This window comes from Saccopteryx leptura, chromosome 4 (assembly GCF_036850995.1).
Source record: "Saccopteryx leptura isolate mSacLep1 chromosome 4, mSacLep1_pri_phased_curated, whole genome shotgun sequence".
NCBI classification, from domain to species: Eukaryota; Metazoa; Chordata; class Mammalia; order Chiroptera; family Emballonuridae; genus Saccopteryx; species Saccopteryx leptura.
In genome coordinates, this window is record NC_089506.1 from 16,165,281 (window position 1) to 16,186,992 (window position 21,712).

At 36.4% G+C, this 21,712-nt stretch overlaps 1 pseudogene; it reads left to right on the plus strand.

Moving 5' to 3' along the window:
• The first annotated feature begins 1,590 nt into the window (after window positions 1–1,590).
• Window positions 1,591–18,245, plus strand: LOC136404116 (nuclear receptor coactivator 4-like; annotated as a pseudogene).
• Window positions 18,246–21,712: the final 3,467 nt, after the last annotated feature.

Here is a 21,712-nt window from a genome sequence, read left to right on the forward strand (position 1 = left end):
GAGAAAGAAGGAAATCCTTCCATTTGCTGATACATGAGTAGACCTTAAAGGCATTATCCTAAATGATGTAAGTTAGACAGAGAAAGACAGATACTCTATGATTTTACTGATATATAGAATCTAAAAGAGCTGGACTCATAGAAATGGAGAGTAGAGCAGTGCTTACCAGGGACTGGAGGGGGGAGGTGAGGGAATCAAGGAGAGGTTGTTTAAGTGTACAAACTTGCCACTAGTAGATAAATAAGTCCTGGATATCTAATGCACAGTAGAGAGATGATTCCAGTCAACGATGCTGTATCATAAACTTTAAAGTTGCTAATAGACTAGATCTTAGTTGTTGTCACCACACACAAAAAAAAGAAATTATATTTATGTGATATGACAGAGATGTTAGCTAATGCTATGGTGGTAATCATATTGCAAAACATTAATGTAATGAATTAACATATTGTACAGCTTAAACTTATACAATATTACATGTTAATTATGTCTCAATTTTAAAAAAGGAATGAGAACTTTTGACTACGGTTAAGCATCATTGAAAGGTTAGCATATAAAATTATTTTGAAGGATGCATAGGATTTTGAAAAGATAGATGTTTTGGAAGAAAGCATTTCAGGCAGAAGAAAAAAAATAGCATTAAAAAAACCAGGAACACAAAAACTTATGGGATATGATCAAAGAAAATGTGTAATGGTTAACCTATAGATTTAAAGTATGTTTTATACAAATAACAGGAAAGGAAGTAGAATGATATATTTCTGCCAGATATTAAGAAAATTAAATATATCTTAAAAATAGCTTGTTTTCTATGGGAAATCTACAGAAAAACCTTTAAGTTACACATAAGGAATAGCTAAATGCATGGACATCAGTTAAGAAGTTTGGCCACAGTCCAAGCAAAGGAATGTAAGAATTAAATCTAGGAAAATGGTAGTGGAAATGGCAGAGGGGAAAGCTTAAAAGAAAGACACAAAAAAGAAATAATTATAAACCCAATGTTGGAAAGAAAGAAAAGAGCAGCATTAGATTTCAGTTGTGGTTACATAGAGAATGATTCTACTACAAATAAAAACTAAAAACAGAAGTCAGAAGAAGAACTTATTCGGAAACAAAGACCATAGAAATGATAATGTTTGCTTTGGTTATGCTGGTCATTTTAGAATATTTAATTAAAGGTAATGGGCAAGTAGTAGGTGAATATATGATTTTGGAGGCTAAGACATAAGCCCCTGAGATGAAGAGATAGGAGGCTAACATAGACCCTTGGAGAATGGTTTCTATTGGGAACTAAGTGGGGATAATACTTGTTAGAGTACATTAAAATAGCTAAAGCAAAATAGCTTGTAAACTTCATAAATTGAGTATCACTTACTCTAGTTGTCATTTTCTCTGTAGAAATGATCGGTAGGATGATCAGAGAGTTAAAAATGTGGGGCATAAGCCAGGGTAAGGAGGTTTCGAGAATCCAGGGATGCTGCTATAGTCAGATATTAACAGAAGTCAACGAACATGAAGAAGGCTGGGAAAAGACTTATAAGTTGATTATCAAGTATTTGTTGTGAAACTTGCTCTGCAAGAAGTGAAATCATGACCCGATTCTGGGAAAAATACGACAGTTACTTTCCCAAAAGCTTTGATAGCAAGAGGACAAGACAAAGTGACGCCTTGAGAGACTGTATGTGTGAGAACAGGCTTTTTCAGAAGAAAAAAATTAAGGACTTTAGTAAGCAGAGCACAAGGTAAGAAAAAAGGGGAAAACACAGAAAATAGTTTGTTCTTTTATGGAGAGCATTTTCAAGAGAGAAAGAAAAAGTTAATGTTGAGTTCGGATAGATGAGTCAGCACTAAAAAAATGGAAGCATTATTGTTGTTTTCCTCCTTCCTTTTAGACAGGAATAACGAGTGAGATGCCGGAAATAGAAGGGAGGCCCTTCAGTAGAGGACAGTCTACGAGACCATTTGAGATGGCCCTGGAAACATGGTCAGGTGGGAGAGGAGGAAATAGAAGGGAGGCCCTTCAGTAGAGGACAGTCTACGAGACCATTTGAGATGGCCCTGGAAACATGGTCAGGTGGGAGAGGAGGAAATAGAAGGGAGGCCTTCAGTAGAGGACAGTCCACGAGACCATTTGAGATGGCCCTGGAAACATGGTCAGGTGGGAGAGGAGGAAATAGAAAGGAGGCCCTTCAGTAGAGGACAGTCTACGAGACCATTTGAGATGGCCCTGGAAACATAGTCAGGGGGGAGGGGAGGATTTTCATCTGGGAGGACGGAAACACGTTAAAATATAAACAGATGGTTGAAGTATCTTTTCAGGGTAATGTAATACAGAATCAGGAAACAAATAGCGTTTCTGAGCAGTAGTGAGAGAAAAGCAGATCTGTAGCGAAATTTGCACCATTTTCCTCCTTTCTGCAGCAACGCTAAAGTGCCTACCAGAGTGAAAGAGGGCTGGAAAAGCTACTCAGAATTGGGTTTACCGGAATACAGACAGCACGCATCAAACAGGTGAGGTATTGTCCAGTATTGATGAGAATACCGCCAAGGAGGTACCTGTGTGGTCTCACAACCTAAATTGAGAAGGAAAGAGGAAGTCAGGCAGAGGTGAACGAGCCAGAAATATAAGAACAGTGAGTTCAAGGGATTAGACCGCACAATGAGAACAAATTTCAAGCTACTTGTTAATGAATAGGAAGGGTGGAAAGTGAGATAGTTCTGTCAGAGAGGAAAATTTCAAAGTTGTGAATCAATAATATCGATTGAGGACCCATAATGAGCAAAAGTATAAGCTCTTATTGATCTACCATGTTTGAGGAATGAGATATGCAAGTAAATGCACTGACTAGACGTTATTATTATATATATGTAAAAAAATCTATAGAACATATTTATACAAATAATTAAGTACATGGGATTTTGCCAGATGAACTATTATTTTATTCCCAATAGTCAAGGAAATATCTGAAATGTTAGACATCCCAGTCCCAAATCAATTAGCGGTGTGTTTAAGTGGCATGAAGTAATGAGAATCTATTTCTATGCCTTTCTTTCTTTATCTATTTATCCACCTATGTTTGTATATATCTCTTAACGTATCTGTATCTGTAAAATCTCCCGGATATATTGCACAGACCTAGGAGTGTAGAAGCTGCTCTCACCCACCCCAGTCTCCCTTAACAGGGATGTTACACTTGGCTGTGAGGTTGTAAAAAGGAGCAATAAATTGCTTCTGTATTCTCTGAGCCGTATATACCATATAAATCAATGCAAAGCAAAATGTACCTTTGGAAAACCAAGAGGTAGAAAAAGGTCTTGGAGGGCAACATTAATTGGAAGAAGAAAGAGAAGTGGTTTTCTTCCCATGTTAAGAACTGAGTTGGTTTGCATGAAAAGTCAGCTAAATTCAATGTTCAGGACTCCTCTCTGCTTGTCTTTCAGCTGTTCCTATGGTATTCTGTACAGAACATTAATTTTCACAAAGTAAATAATATGTATAATTCAAACTTTACTGAATAAAAATACTCTATCTTAACTGATTCAGACAAGCCTTCATGAGGAAGGTTACTGTTGGAGATAGGTTGCTTCTGCAATGAAGAATTGAAGTTAGTCTATCACAATCCATGATAACCAATCTGAATCGTGCCATTCAATTTGGCACTCAACATTAGGCATGAAATGGGCAGGATAGTTAGCCGTGTTTAACAAGGAAAGGAGTGGCTTTAATTGCTCGTCGTCTCTCTCAGTGGTTTCAGATACTCAGTTTTATTTTTTCCACATGGGTTGGGGTACCAATACATGTAATATTTATTGTTCCTACTGAACCGCAGCATAGGTGAATTGCCTAGCAGTCTGGGTAGTATTTTATGAGTCAACTTGGTTATAAGAGACTAAATTGCAGGAAGGAAGCAAGCCTGAAATATAAAGGGAATATATTTCCCTTGTATGAAATTCTTCAGAAAGGAGCAGTCCAGGGCTGCTGAGTGGTTCTACCATTCTCCACACATGACTTCCAAGATTTCTGCAGTCACCGTGAAGGTTTTTAGGCATCATGAAGCGTAGGAGACAGACTAATAATATAAAAACTGTTGACTTCTATATTATTTACAAGCAGACAATAAATCTATGAAAATTTACTAAAAGTATGTCATAAAGCCAATAGTTTATTAGCAGCTGAGTGTGTGCATATAAGACATTTTGTAGATTTGAAGAGTATAAAAAGGAAGCATTACTATATGTAGAATCATATAGTCATATACTATTTTTATATTGCTTACAATTATAAAAAATTTTTCTATGTTTTTATCTACCCAAGAAGGTTTTGTGAGCCTAGCAGGGCAAGTATAATTATTTCTATTTTATAGATGATCCCTAGATCAGAAGGTTTCCATGGCAGACGTTCAATCTTCAAACATACATTGAGAAACCACTAAATGTCAGGTGTGATTCCAGGTGCACTAAGGATGAAAAGTTAAAAAAAAAAGTTTGCTTTTAGGGACTTCCAGAGTAGCACAGAAAAAAAGGAAACATAAACAACTACTGTGATGGTATGGAAACTAAGATAGTAGTAGAATATAAGGTTAGGGCAAGTTGAAATGGTTTTAACACTCAACAGTGAATAAATACCTAGCTTATCTGAATTTTAACCTAGTGCCCTTTGTATGAGAAATTGAGTAATTGAGATTCTGATGAATACTGTTATTGACACTCAGATAATGAAAGAACCTTAAGATGTTTTAGAACTATTCCAATAAGTGGGATTCTATTTGGACTTTACAAGACAGGTTAATGGTTAGATAAGTGCAGGGGAGGACAAGAACCATTCTAAGAAAGGTGATTATAAAAAATACTTGTAAACCAGAGTTGGCAAGAAGTAGAATATGTTGGAATAGAAGTGAGTTGACCAGTTAGACAGAAACAGCATGCGGACTGGGAAAAAGTAGAAAATAAAGCTGCAACGTTAGAATGGCACAAAATTATGAGTGAACTATAATACCAGATAGGAGAGTTTGGTCTTCATACAGTTGCAGTGGGGTATAGGAATCTCTTGGGCAGAAGAGCGACATAAAAATAGTAGTATTTCACAAAGATTATTGCAGTAAGAGGGTGAATTAGAGAAACAATGAATAAAGACAGGCTAATTAAAGAGCTGCTGAAGTGTTTCAAGCATGAAGTAAAGAATGACTAGGCTTCAGTCTTAATAACCAGAGTTGAGAAGACAAGGAGAATCAGAGTCATTGTAGAAAAACAATGACTGAACACAGTGACAGACTGCCTGTGTAGAATTTTGGAATGGAAAGTGTCAAAAATTAATTATCTTTTTGTACTTATTATACTTTTTATCTCAGTGTTCTTCTTGTTAATTCTTTATAACCTGTCATTTAAGCAACATGTAAGAATAATTTAAGGAAAAAAATGTGACTATTACTTTCTGAAAAGTATAATGAAATGGGAGATGTTAAAAGTACACTGCATATAGTAAGTGCTCAATAAATGTTCATAATAATTTAATTTTAATATCACCAAATATATAAAGTAAATCTCTCTTTCAGAAATAAACTTTTAGATCTAGGGTTGTCGTACTTGAGCTACATGAAGGATGATGCCATGAACAAAATCAGCGGAGATTTTAAGTGCTTTAGGCAATGAAATGTCACCGGAGGCTGCTTCCTCAATTTAAGAAAAGAAATTGGCACAATCAGCTTAAGAGATAACATATTGAAATATAAATGAGAAATTCCCCATCTAATTTATAACAGAGACAAAATACTGAATGAGCAAAGTATCTAAATATAGATTGGTAGTATTAGAGTTCATTTAGGAAAATCCCAAAATGAATCAATATGTTTAGTGACAAGAAAAAAAATATTTTTTGTCCATTTTTAAAAATGTATGATAGTAGGTGAATTATTATTATGAATCAAGTATGAGTAAAAATAAAGACACTCCTATGTTATTTCATGGAATTAAAATTTTGAATGACAAGTTACTTTAGGAGCACAAATTTTCTAGTATTTTTCAGTCCAGGTCATTCTTACAGAGAATATAGGTAAATTTGTTGTAAAATGGCTTCAATTACCTCAATGAAGAGTGAAATTATAAAATTATTGCTTAAATTTTATCTATATACCATTTAGCTTACTGAGAACAATGAATAACTCAGTAAAATTTGATGTTTATAAATTTATGAAGGTATTTGTGAACAATTGAAAAAACAACTAGAAAATCCAAACCAATCAGTGATAAAAAAATTTTACTAATTTTATAAGGAAATTGGCACCTCTTTCACAGAACTTAGACAAAATTTTATTTACTATATTATATTCTAACCAAAAAAAAATTGAAGTTGTTTTGAAATATATATATATATAATTGCTTTGAAATGAATCTTTAATAAGCTAGTTAATTTAGAAAATTTCAGTTATATCATACATATAGAACCTGAAATTAACTAAGAAAAAGCATCAACAAAGTATCTATATCCCCAGGAACTCATAATGTTTTTTCATTTACATGCTCAGTTGAGTAAGATTTTAATGTCACCCAGGTATTTGTTCGTCAATGTGTTCATAAGTCACTCTTTTGAGATTTATACTTGGAATCTACCTGATTTCATTTTCTTACAAGGGTAATTTGTTCATATCTCTTTTATAATACTTACATAGATATTCTGCTATGGATTGCTTTCCCCTGGAATGTATGAGAAACTCACTCAGTATTTGTTGAATAAGTACATTAAAGTTTGAATTGCCCCCTTCCTTTCCTGTCATGTTGACTAGAAAGTGGTCAGAATATCTACTTGAGTCTCTTTATATATTTCAGCCTCTTCACCGATATTAAGTGACATGCCTAAAATTAGATCCATAATTTAGACTTTAAACTTAATTTTTATACATATGAAAAAGATTTTAAAAGTCAAAATTGATTTGAACCACAATCAGATTTGTCTTTGTTTTACTAAATTTAAAATGTTATTGAATCAAAAATAAAAATGAAAGAATAGTAATAACATATTAAAAATTTTTAATGTCATATATTTCCTAATATTAAATTAGAAAGTTTCACTAATCTATTTTTCTGTCATTTCCTTGGATGACTATATTACTTAATAAACATATCCTTGTTAAATTGTGTGCTTTTTTATTATTATTTAGATTATTTGCTCATATTTTAAAATATTTTCTTTAAATAAAAATGCATACATGAATCATTTCAAGGTTAAATTTAGATGCATCTTTCAGTGGCTATTAATACTACTCCTTTGTTTTAAGATAAGCTAAATGTTTGCATTTTTTTTTAAATCTTTTTAAATTTTTTCTGGATTCAGAGTCCAGCATGCTAAAATCTTTAAAAAGTTTTTTTATTACAGTTTACTTTTTGATATTATTTTGTATTAATTTCAGGTATACTGCATAGTGGTAAGACAATCATACTTTACAAAATGCTCCCCATACTGATCCTTTCAGTATAGATGTTCTGTCTTTATCAAGAATCAATACTTACTATCAGAACTAGAGCTTTTTTTTTTTCCTAGGTCTCATCTTTTTCCTGCCATTAAAAACAGTAATCTGCCCTGGCCGGTTGGCTCAGTGGTAGAGCGTCGGCCTGGCGTGCAGAGGTCCCGGGTTCAATTCCCGGCCAGGGCACACAGGAGAAGCGCCCATCTGCTTCTCCACCCCTCCCCCTCTCCTTCCTCTCTGTCTCTCTCTTCCCCTCCCGCAGCCGAGGCTCCATTGGAGCAAAGATGGCCCGGGCGCTGGGGATGGCTCCTTGGCCTCTGCCCCAGGCGCTAGAATGGCTCTGGTCGCGACAGAGCCACGCCTCCTGGTGGGCAGAGCGTCGCCCCCTGATGGGCGTGCCGGGTGGATTCCGGTCGGGCGCATGCAGGATTCTGTCTGACTGTCTCTCCCTGTTCCTAGCTTCAGAAAAATACAAAAAAACAAAAAAAAAAAAAAACAAAAAACAACAAAAAAAAGCCCCAGTAATCTGTGGTCTTGTATATATAATAGATGTATTTTATATAAAGAGGAAATTGAACATTTAATTTCTATACTAAAAAAATGGCTTCTTCAATAACATAAAAACACCAAAAAATGCAATAAAATAATAAAACAGTCACCCTGAATGCATTCCCAGTGGTAATATCTATTTAAGATGATGTCAGGTGCTTTATTAATTCAGCTTTCTAATTCATAAAGCACTTACATTTCTTATAATTTCATTGTCTTCCATGGCCAATATAAGAAAGTGATATCTAACCTGGGTTTTAAGGTACACTCGTTTCTCATTCTGGTTTCCTTATATTTATTCTTGCATTCCGATTAGTATATAAAACTCAATAAGAAACAAAAGAAATCTGCTGGTGATGAAATAACATTTCAAAAGCCCTAAATGTGAATTCCAGAGACATGTAATTTTAGATATGTGCATGACAATGAACTGTTGAGCTTTTTAATTTTTTTTTATTAATTGGAGATAGACTTCTACCAAATTTCTCTATCCAGTTTATTAAAAATTTTAAATATTTCATGTATTACAGAACTAAACAATTTATGGTCACTTTCACCTTTAATCTTTATTATAATTATGTCAGAATTGCCTTATTATATATCATACTTGAAGAACTAATTCTTAGAGGGGTTATATCATGTATGCAAGGTGACAGAATTAGTGTGTCCTAGTTGGAATTTAAACCCAAGTTTTCTGATTAAAGTCATGTGATAGTAACAACACTATGTGCACTACCTGATACAGGTAACAATTTGTAATTTTTCTAAAGACTTTTCTCAAGGAGAAACATTTCACTTTCTAGATGAATAAGAGGTTACATCTTAATAACCTTCAAAACGTATCACTATTCCCTTAAAATAAGCCTGCAATTGTCAGGCTCCTGTTGGTTAATTTCTTTTGCTGGTAAGACTTGATCCCATTTTCATTGCTTTCCCGCTGGCAAAAGTCTGCTCATGTCAAATCATATATATTATAGCACTTTTGATTTTTTTCTATAATTCATCTGTTTTTTTTATAATAACAGTATGTGCCATGATAAAACTGAACTTGCAGAATAGAAAATGGATTTAAGAACAATGCAAGAAGACTCTTTTTCTATAATTAGAGTGGTCACACAGTAAAATAGTTTTTCTCTGAAAAAAAGTATTTATCACTCTACTGGTAGCTGGTGTTGTATGACCACGAGTCAGAATGGCAGAGAAGAAATAGCACCCAGGGGCGGTGCGTGGGTTTATATTAGTGCTTCTCAAAAATTTCTAATCAAAAGAATGATCTGAGTTTATTTAAAGTTTTCCTTTTCCTTTGATCTTGGATATCTGCATATTAATTAGACCCCCTAGGTAATTTTTATAATCTGGCAGTTTTGGAAACACTGTCTTAGGTGGGCACAAATAAATCTTTCAACTCAGAGACAGCGGTTGGTTGCTTTAGGGCTTGGAATGTGTCGAGTGTGAGGTGTAAGTGGTTGTTTAACCTCCAGATCCTCGCCTGAGGGCTGAAAACGGCTAATGAAGTGCTAGAAGATATGTGAGAACATAAAGAAAGGAAGGAAAAGGAGAGGAAGAAAGGAAGGAAAAGCTAGAGGCTAAAGAAAGAGGGTATTTAAGACCTGTAAGTTAGGTACTAATGTTGGAGAGCTCTGTCTAGGGCAGAGGAAGGATGAAATTAAATATGATTAAAATCCATAGAGAAATACAGACTGGGTTTCTGGGCATTTTTTTTCCTTGTGGTTGGAATATTTGATTTTCGTAAATTTCCTAGAGAACTCAAGAGATAGTGGAAAGTGAAATAGGAAAACAAATACTAAATATTCAAATCTTTACAGTATCTTGGCTAGATCTAAATCTAGTGTCTCTTTTCTTTTCTTTCTCTTTTTTCATTTGAAAGTTATGCTGATATACATGTGTATTTCTCTTTGATCATAACTTTTTAAATAAAATTATGATATTAACAATTTAAATTATCAAAGAACAGTATTTATGTTAGAGATTCTAAGCAGACTTTAAAAATAACCATAGGTTCCAAGACTGACAAGATTCTTTTTTGTTGTTGTTTTTTTTGGGGGGGGTTGTTTTTTGTTTTTTGTTTTTTCTTGTGGGAGAGACAGAGAGAGTCAGAGAGAGGGACAGATAGGGACAGACAGTCAGGAAGGGAGAGAGATGAGAAACATCAATTCTTCATTGTGGCACCTTAGTTGTTCATTGATTGCTTTCTCATATGTGCCTTGACCGCAGGCCTTCAGCAGACTGAGTGACCCCTTGCTCGAGCCAGTGACCTTGGGCTCAAGTTGGTGAGCCTTGCTCAAACCAGATGAGCTCACACTTAAGCTGGCGACCTCAGGGTCTCGAACCTGGGTCTTTCACAACCCAGTCCGATGCTCTATCCACTGCGCCACCGCCTGGTCAGGCCTGACAAGATTCTTTTTATTTTTTAATTTATTTATTAAATTTATTGCAGTGACATTGATAAATCAGGGTACATATGTTGAGAGAAAACATCTCTAGATTATTTTGACATTTGATTGTGCTGTATACCCCTCCCCCAAAGTTAAATTGTCTTCTGTCACCTTCTATCTGGTTTTCTTTGTGCCCCTCCCCTCCCCCAACCCCTCTCTCCTTCTTCACCCCATCCCCCCTCCCCCCACCCCCCACCCCTGTTGTCATCACATTCTTGTTCATGTCTCTGAGTCTCATTTTTATGCCTGACAAGATTCTTGATCCAAAATATAACTAGCTTCTTTGAATGGCTCTTAGATGACAACCATATAAAATAATAAGACAGTTGTGTCTTCATACAGCAAAGTATACCTAGATAACATTTCTGTAAGACAAAAAAATTAAAATTTTTTTACTTAACTTTATTGTTTATGAACAATGTATCCCAACGCAATTGGTGTAGTGACACTGATACTAACTTTATAGTGAATTTCTCTCCTCAGATGACTCAATTTTATTGACAGATCAGTTATCTATATACTTATACTACCAACATGAACTGCAGTTTGCTCTGCATAAAGATAAAAGTGTTATAATAATTCATTTGTTTAATGTACTCAAAATACAGCTAGATACATTATGGTACATTATTACAAGAGAATAGTTTAGGGTTTTCATGAGAAGACTTTAGATTAATATAATTTATTACATATATTTTATTATACAGTTTGACAGAATATTTGCTAGCACTCAGTCAAATAACAAAATAAATGCTTTGAAAATAGCATCTAATTCATTTATAATTTAAAGTATTTGAGTATTTTTTATGGAAAAATTATCTCAATCTAGTTTTTTTAGAGTACTTTTAAAGTCTATTCTGTTTCTCCTCGAAAGAAAGATAATCATGTTGGCTCAAGATACCACCTGGAAATTTTTCAGTTTTAGGTAACGATGCTGGAGGATTCACAATGAACATCCTGTCTGTAAGTCATCAGCTTCAGTCTCATCACATAGAACAGGGACTTGCTAGTGATTTTTGGTGAAATCTGAGCCGTGACCACATTTCTAAGGTATTCTGTTGTATCTCCACCCATACATATCCCTGCAGAAATTCCGAAGACAACCTTTTGTGTGATTTCTTTTATTCATTTATGTAATAAAAATAATAATGGAGTAGTTATTATGTGCTTTTTATTTTTATGTGTGTGTTTTATTGTGTGCAAGGTAGTAGGAATAAAAGGATAGTAGGAAATGACTATGACATGATTACTCTCTTCTTCTACCCAAGAGTTTTGTTTGTTTGTTTTCTGGGGTTTTTTTGTGACAGAGACAGAGAGAGACAGAGACAGAGACAGACAGTCAGGAAGCGAGAGAGATGAGAAGCATCAATTCTTCATTGCGGCACCTTAGTTGTTCATTGATTGCTTTCTTATATGTGCCTTGACCGTGGGGCTACAGCAGACCGAGTGACCCCTTGCTCAAGCCAGTGACCTTGGGCTCAAGCTGGTGAGTTTTGCTCAAAACAGATGAGCCTGTGCTCCAGCTGGAGACCTTGGGGTCTCGAACCTGGGTCCTCTGCATCCCAGTCCGACACTCTATCCATTGCGCCACCACCTGGTCAGGTTTCTACCCCACATTTTTACCTCTGCAAATAGCTTTAAAACAGCCTAAATATATTTCTAGTGGAGCTGGGTGCCTACAAATGTCTGTTCTCATCAGGAATTTTCTCCATTATGTAGAGTTGGCGGCTGGGCAGCAAATCAAAAGGAGGGGAATGTTGTCAACCTCACTTTTATTCTGTGTATAGCAAACAGCTGCTCCCAGATGTTAAAACTTCCAATATCCCTGCTCCCTGGGCTTACTGAGATACATATTCCCCTTAGCACACGTCACTAGCTAGGCAGGATGTGCCCAGTCTAGCAATTCCCTCCGCCCCGAGTGCAGGGCTGGCTCACTGGCCTGGATTTGTTCAATTCAGTCTGTGTGACGAGCCATTGCTCGTAGGCCTCTTTCTCTGAATAACCACCCACAGATGAATTTTATTCCCCAGTGCATGGTAAAGAAAGGCGCTTGGAAAACATGCGAAATAACTGAACTTCCCTTTAGTCTTTTTGCCAGCCCCTTGTACCCAAACCATTTCTGTTTCCACATTGCCCTTTGAAATGCTAACTCCACCGCTTCTTTGTCTTTATGGAGCACTGTGCAGTTTATGAAGGTCATCCAGGTGTTCTTTCATTGAGTAGGAAACAATACTTTGTAGTGTATTAGTTTAAGGCTTTATGTTGACTAGAGACAGGGTTCAGATACAGCTAAACAAAAGAGTGAATATTTATGAAAGTAACAATTACTCTACATTTTTAAAGCATTTTAGTCTTGACCAGGTATAGTCATAAACAAGTTGTGAGTTTTATTTCATTTAACCTTTAACCCTAAGGAATAAGTGTCCTCATTATTTATAGGTGCAAATAGTGGGGCAAAATGTAAACTATGAGACTTGTAACCCAAGCACTAGTGCCAGAGATTGTATGATGATATCTTTTTCTCTTACAGGGTCACTCTACATCCCTTGGTAAATTTTCCAGTGTCTAATATTTGTGTGAAAGCAATAATACTGTGCAGAGAAATAGATGCAAAATATACAATGTGGGTGACTGCTTAATTCTAACACTAATGCTATGCTTGGCATTCAGATCTATAACAGTTTCAGTAAAGAAGGCTGACTTATTGAGAGGGGTTCATTGTAATCTACCTAAAACTACAAGAGACAAAATAATATCTTAAAATTGCTTCAAGGTGTACTACTACTAAAACATGTAGTCATTCAGATCATTTCTCATGGCAAAGATTATAAAACAGTAAAAGGGCCTACACAGTTGACTTCTGAAAATATAAGATTTTACCATTTTTCTCCTACAAAATAAAGTAGATATAAACAATGTCCACTTGTTAAAAAAAGTTTTCTTATTATTTATCCTCAAGCTTCTTTGAAAACAATTAGATCCTTAATATTATTTGAAAGACGATCCAGCTTCTCAAACACAGGCGGTTGCAAACTAATTAATGCATTCTAGGTCAGTGGGTCTTTCTCTACATGTTTATTGTACATAATAATGTTCCTCTTGGGGAAATGTCATACAACATTTCACTGATTTATTGTTTTTCCATATACTGTTAATTCAAGGACTCTGTTTTTCTCATGGAAATTATGGCGCTTCAGAGCAGATAGAATATTCTACTTGCCAGAGAGAAGGTCAGGAAAAAAAGAATGTGAATATAACAGCTTCAAATCAAGATTACATTCTGATGTATTTCCTTAGTTTGAATCAGAATGAATCAATACGAAGCGATTGTAATTAGTCATTAGAAAGCTAAACCTTAGAATGCTGAACAGATGGGAAAACTAGAAAAGAAATGAAGTTATCTCCTATGAAGAGGCAAACAAAACCATACAACTATTTTCTTCTCATTGATTTTCTTCCTCATTAAGATGTGTTCATTTACTCTATTTTGAAGATTCTGGCTAGAATCTTGAAATTAGAATTGTTTTCAATGAAGTATTTTCATCATTAGTCTTATTCTGAGGTGGATTATAAATTGGCTTGGGGAACTCATTGTTCATGCTTTAATTAACCATCTCCAAATATGAATAACTCGTAGATCTCTTTAGCCCATGCTAGTATTAGAGATCCCAAGTTCTTCAGCAAATATTCACTCTGATATCACTATGAAGTATAGAGGGAAAAAATACAGGTTTTGCAAGAAAGGGAATAAGTGAATAATACTAAAGCAGAGTTTTAGAGGTTGGAATGAGATTAGTGTGTTTGTAGAAAAAACAATGACCTTATCGATCAATCAACTTACTGAAGTTATATTGAAAAGGAGCACCATTTATAAATATAAAGTATACACATATTATATACATAATCTTTCTATTAAGTTCTCAATGCTTTAAAGATAAATATTGTATCCCTTTTGCATAGTAGATACCCAGTAAAAATATGGCTGAACAGATGAATAAATACACACACATAATTTGAAAAGTCAAATAGGTCTAAAACAGGCCCAAGGCAGGCAAAGAAACTGGAATTATTATTATTATTATTCTTTTTGACAAGAGACAGAGATGGACAAATAAGGACAGACTGGAAAGAAGAGAGATTAGAAGCATCAGTTCTTTGTTGCGGCACCTTAGTTGTTCATTGAATACTTTCTTATATGTGCCTTGACTGGGAGGCTACAGCAGAGTGAATGATCCCTTGCTCAAGCCAGCGACCTTGGGCTTCAAGCCAGATACCTTTGGGCTCAAGCCAGTGACCATGAAGTCATGTCTATGATCCCACACTCAAGCCAGTGACCCTGCGTTCAAGCTAGTGAACCCGTACTCAAGCTGGATGAGCTCGCACTCAAACCAGAGACCTTGAAGTTTCAAACCTGGGTCCTTTGCATCCTAGTCCAATGCTCTATCCACTGTACCACTGCCTGGTCACACAGAAACTAAAATTTTATCTTAAAATAATAGGAATTATTTGAGAATTCATCTTAAAGTTCAACTGAATTCTCTCCATGTAGACATGAAAATAATCATTCATCTATTTAACCAATATTTACTGGACATCTACTCTGCATAAGGCATACATACTTTAAATGTAAGGAGCTCAAACAGGGCCCACTAAAATGTATTTATAACATAAGAGTAATACTAAAGACGTGAATAAGTAGAAAAGAATAACTGGACTTAACTTTTTTGTATTGGGGGTGGAAGAGAATGAAGTGTGATGATATTATTTAGCAAGATGAAAGAAGGATAGGAAGCCCACATAGAAGACACAACATAGAGTTATAGAGGCAAAAATTGGTGTCTTCGAAACTACAAAGAACTAGGTATTGCTTGCCATCAAGCAGACAGAAAGCAGATGAGATGTACCTATCTCATTTTGGGTAAACACAAAGCAGATCATGGAAACCTTTACACATGAGTGGAATTTAACTGCTTCTTGTAGTCTTTGTGAAGTTACTGAAAGGTTTAAAGAGGGGGAGAATCATGACAACTTGACTTGTAAAGAAATAGCTTTCAATTTTTGTAAAAGACAGAACAGAGAGGGACGCAACTAGACAAGGGACAAGGATGATCTTAACTCAGGCACGATCTTTAGGCTCATTGGTCTTGCTACTCTTCCCACCACCACACACCCTTACTTCCCTGCCATCGCCCTCCGCACACACTCCCCCCATACTTTTTCTTAACTAACTCATACACATTCTTTTTTGTTGCTCAAACATTACTTTATTAATAAGGTCTACCCTGAACTACCCACTAAAAGTTTTAATCCTCTCTACGTTTCTGATCTTCATTATCTTAAGCCATTTATGTTAGTCTGTAGGCACATATCAGCTTCTGATAATTAAGGCATTATATTTATTGTTTGTTTTCTATCTTCTGCAATGAGAATATAAGCTCCATAAGGACAGGGGATAATTACTTTTTATGTTCTGTTGTTGAAAGTAAACCCAACTGTAGAGGAGTGCTTTGCATCTGGTAGGAACTTATTTAAATATTTGCTGAATAATGAAAGAGCTAAAATGGACGGCCAGACTTAAGAATTAGTGAGATCTGATGAATTATTGCAAATGGGGGCTAAGAGAAAGAACCAAGAATCACTCAATTTTCTAGCATGAGTGACTGAGTAGATTGTAATTTCACTAAAAGAGAAAGAATGCTGAAAGAAGAAGTTTAGAAAAAAAACAAACAAACAATGGGTTCTGGTTTGAATATATTGAATTTGAGATGCCTGTTTGCTGGTGACATGGCTACCTGGAAGCTCAGAGATGTGGCCTGGATTAGTCAAGGGAAGTTAGGAGTCATGCGCACGTAAGTGATTGCTAAGAAAGTAGATGCATGAAATCACCCTCAGGGAATGGGCACCAGGGAAGCAATGAGCCAATAACAGACTCTAATAAATAATAACTAATAAAAATGTATGGTATCATAAATAGGAAATGGTGAAATATCATCTCTCTATATTATGATTTGTGAAATAATTAGAGGTGGTGCAGTGATGTGGGACAATCCCAAGTGGGGAGGCAATTGTTCAGTTACCATAGTCATCACACAACTTCCCAAAGCATAAATGAGTGGGTCACCAATTATCCTGATGGATCTAAAAGACCACCCCTGTCCCTGGTCATCTTAGGCTGTAATTAGATTAAGCTTTGTAGTTTCCCCTGTTCTTCCAAGGCAGGTTTGGAAACACTATGATTCTTTATATTTAGGATCTAAATTCTTAGACTGCATTTCTCATCAAATTATTTTGATTCCTAGTTAATTGGTACTCAATTGGTGGATATCCTTAAAATAACTGGCACTGTGAGGCCACAGAGCAGGGTTCTGGAACATTACATACAAAGCTCCATTGTCTTTAAAATTATCTGGATTAATTTTATAAATCTGAAGAGGTTATATATGGGTTAAGATAAAAGTAAAGTGTATTTTTAATTTTACAAAAGACTTAAAAAACAATTTATATTTTATGCCTAATATTATTTTGTAATTGATATATGCTATATATATATTTTTGTGTCATATGAATGTTTTCTGAAAATCAAGAAACATAATAAACAATTTGATTTTTTTCTTTTCCGGTTTCTTCTTCACTTTCAAAATATTATTATGGCATTCCACTAGACGTGGTTTTGAGAGGGTGAATCATTGGATTCCAAAATAAAAGATACATGAGAAATATTAGATTTGTGTTTATTTCTAAAGAAAGGATAGTAGTCACTCAGAGCTGGAGGAGTACCATTTCAAATGATTAAATTCTGGCAGACTGGAGAGAACAGGTGCATTTTAATTAAATTATTTTCAGTAATCTGCCACAGTTTGTAGGCTCTTTCCTTAGTCTTTTCATGAAGGTGAACAAATTTGGGGGGGAAAAAAGTTCAATTTGATATTCAATATTTTCTTATTTTAAAAAATAGAGACAGTGTTTTTGGCCCTTGGCTCATGTCAGGTGGTGTCTCTCCACCAAAGATCCCTTTGGATTGCTGGAATTGAACTTGTAGCTGGAACAGTGAGCTGAATAAGAATCTCACAGAAACAGAATGGCTCCAGTGATAGAGAGCCCCTTCTGAGATGTCATGATGCACAGAGGGACTTGGAAGCTGCTTGGTGTGGAGTTCTCTTGGCTGAATAGTGAATCAATGTTAACTTGAGAGAGATCAAAGTCCAGTTTTACAGCTGTGTAAGCCATCATGTCACTTGGAATGCCTTCAAAGCCATGAGGTGGGGATGTATGATCAGGTAGATTTTATTTATGAGGTTAAAAAAGAAAAACTTCAGCAGCTGACCCGGAAGTTCTATTGGTTATTGGGCCAGTTCAAATGTCTTATTCATCAACTGAAGTGCACTCAAAACAAAGATCTAGCCAATGTGCGTAGAGAGTCTGGGCAGCTTGACCCTCAAACCTGAAGTTTTTACTGTCCTACTCCTTAAAATAGACATAACTGGTCTTCACTTAGGCCATCTCCATGTTTGGGTCCCTCAAGCCTATCCAAATCCCTGAGCACTTGATGGCTAGTTTATCAATATTGGGCCCTTCATAGAGAAAAGAGGCTATATTCCAATGTGGAGCAGAAGTCAGCATCAGCACCACAACTGTCCCCCTCAGTGAATGACTCCTTGGAAGCAAACCCACCAATGGTCATCAGGCTCCTTATATACCCAGCCCCAATCTCCAGGACTGGCTCACCCAATGGAGACCTTGGGAAATAGTTAGACTTCTGCCAGAGCCGGCAATGTTTTAATAATATCTGGAGCAACCTAAAGGGCTGGGAAAACTGACTCCACCACAGTCAGCAACACATGCACGCCATGTTCATTGCAGCATAATTCACAGCAGCCAAGACATTGAATCAAACAAAATGCCCTTCGATAGAGGATTATATAAAGAAGATGTGGTACATATATACAATGCATTACTACTCAGCCATAAAAAATGATGACATATTGCCATTTTTGACAACAGGGATGGACCTTGAGAACATTATACTGAGTGAAATAAGTAAATCAGAAAAAGTATGATTGCACACATAGGTGAAGTGGTTATAGGGGAGGGGAATGTGAGGGAGGGATGGGGGAAGGAATTAAAAAAGGGACAAATATACAATGAGAGAAAATGAAAAAAATAAAAAAAGAAGTTCCTGAAAACCCCAGGCTAACAGCTATTCTACCACAAATTTCTCTTCCACTGACGCTGCCAATGTTGAATACGTAGAGCTTCTTGATCAAGATGAGATGGATTTTTCTGATTGGGTGGGGATTCCTGTGGATTTTTCCAATTGGGTGGGGCTTCCCAGGAATCCCCAAAGCTGGAGAAGCCTTGGAATGACACCTGTGAAACCAGTGAGATGTTGGTGTTCTTGTTCCAGGTGTCCCAGTAGTCCCATAGTGTGAAAGACTGGCTTGTCAAGCTTGATTCCTGTTCCGAGAGTTGGGGCAACAAGCCCAAAGGTGTGGAGTTGGAAAACTTGAGCAATCTGAAATGTCTGATTAATCACATGGATGCCCCTGTCCACTCCCAGCATGGTTATTGAGAATTGGCTTGTCCAGAGCCATCAGGACCCGTATAATGTGGAGGAGAGCAGCAAAGCCATTGAGTCCTGTACAAGCTGTACAGGGTGCGCGTGTGATGAAGATTGTGAGAGGAAAGCCATGTGTCAATGGCTGCAGGAGGAAGAAGGAAAGAACAAAAATGGTAATAGGTCTGTGACTTCCAAACCTGAATCTCAGAAGCATTTGGATCCCTTGAATATGTGGCTCTGTCCTTCCAGAAAAGAGGCAACAGACCCACCTAAGACCCTAAAGGCATGGTTCCTTCCAGAATAGCTGATTCCTTCAAAGTGATAAGGAACAGCCCCTTGTCAAAGTGGCCCATCACATCCTAGGTCTTGTCAGGAAGGAATACAGGAAACTTCTGCCAGTTATCCTCTTGAGAAGGGAAGTGGCTACTTTGAAAGAAGGCGAAGGAAGTACAGTGTGTCCATAAAGTCATGGTGCACTTTTGACCAGTCACAGGAAAGCAACAAAAGACGATAGAAATGTGAAATCTGCACCAAATAAAAGGAAAACTCTCCCAGTTTCATACCTGTTCAGTGCAGTTCGATGTGGGCTCATGCACTGATTTTTTAGGGCTCCTTAGGTAGCTATCTTGTATAGCCTCTACAGACTCGTCACTGACTGATGGCCTACCAGAACGGGGTTTCTCCACCAAACTGCCGGTTTCCTTCAACTGCTTATCTCACCGAGTAATGTTATTCCTATATAGTGGTGCTTCGTTATAAATGCGCTGATATTCACGTTACACTTGGGTTACGAATTCGAATTTAGCGAGCCACAGAACACACTGAACTTTCCTCTGTACCATCCGCATCTCAACTGGCATGGCCATGGGCTGCTCCACTGTATACACAGTGTTATGTTATCATCTGCACATGCGCACATGCTGCCATATCATCCTACAGAAACTGGGAGGGTTTTCCTTTTATTTGGTGCAGATTTCACATTTCTATCATCTTTTGTTGCTTTCCTGTGACCAGTCAAAAGTGCACCTTTTAGGACACACTGTATTTCTTAATTCATCCCTAAAGAGAAACACAACTTAACCCCAGACTGTCATGGCCTCCCAGAAGTTTATGATCTCTTTACTTATATGCAGCTTAAAGTTGCTAAAGAGAAGTGGTTGTCTCAGACCTCTCTATAGATGTGAAGGAATGGCGTACTAGAGCCAAGCAACATTGCTGCAAATTATCACAGCATCGTGAGCCCAGTGACTGCAGCCTGCCAAATCATGGTGTTTCTGGGTGTGACCAGAAAGTCAGCTGAGTTTCTTTCCTGCCTAAGTTCGAACTAGTGAGGAAAATATGTCATTGAATTACGAGTTACTGTGTAAAATAAAAAAGCTGTTTGTTGACACTCAGCTGATTCAGTTCCTTCTTACAAAGTATTAACTTAATTCACACTGACCTTGAAAAACAGCATCTCGGTGGTATTTATTTCATAAGCCTCCTTGACTCCTTAGATTGAGCTGTTCCTGTACATTAAAACTCTGTAGTTTTAGAAATGAAAATAGTTCTATCATCAAGGCATTGATGTATCCTAAAGCTAGTAAACTTCCTTAACCTTTTGATTACTCTTCTTTAGATGCTTTCCTTCTGTGGGTTTTCTTCCATTAGTGGTGGAAGCCATTATTTCTTCTGCTTAATTAATATATAGTATCTTTCACACAAATAATTAACCTTGAGAATATAGTGATTTTTTAAAAATTACAATGCATATCAATATCTTGGTAATTTTTGACATTAATTACAAAATCTTCAGGCCACGGGTCAGATTTCCTACATTATTTTCTTTTGGAAGAAAGTTAGCTACTGCAAATGTTGTCTTTATTTTCTTCTCTAAATATTATTAAAGTATCTAGTGGGATCTTTTAGATGGGTTCTAAATTGTTTTAAGACGATATCCTGGGTAGTCCTAACATCTTTGAAAATATTTGGAACAAATGCAGGCAACAGAGCCCCAATGCCAACTAATCAAAGAGGAAAAGGCGAGGCATGTTGGAAGTATAGTACTTGAACTATTCATTAACCTCAAGGCTGGTTACTGGTGCATCCTGTGTAAATGGAAGTTGACCTCAGCACCTGGTGCATTGAACTTGGGATAAATTAAACATCCTCTTACTGCAAGCACAGTGTACCTTTACGCTGAAAGTATAATGCAGTGACATTTTAGTGAACAGGCTGTTTTGGATACTTGTGCCTTGGGGTGTTTATTGAAGCTTTATGAAAACTGATGTTTTCTTAATATACTTAAAATCATGTCCATGCTTTAAAAAGTTTCTTTGTAGGAGAGAAATGGGCTTTATTATGATTTTAAGTTATCTGAGATACCTGCTTTCCAGGCCTTAAACTCTTACGCCAATCAGTTTGCCTTGTTATATGGTATTGGCAATACTTTTCCAGTGTGCGATGTTGCCATCTAGAAGGCCCTTCTGGGGAAATTTCACAGTCTGGCGGTGTAGTTCACCATTCACTCCATTGAAATTTTAGAACCACAGATGAAAACAACCTTCTATTATTTTTAGTCCCCACTGTGACACCACATGGAACATTTTAATAAAGGTGGTGGGTTAAAAACTTAGGGAGCCTTTCATTATCTTAAACTGAAGTGAACTGAAGGTTTTGAGGTTTTACACATTGTATATTCTTAAAGTTAC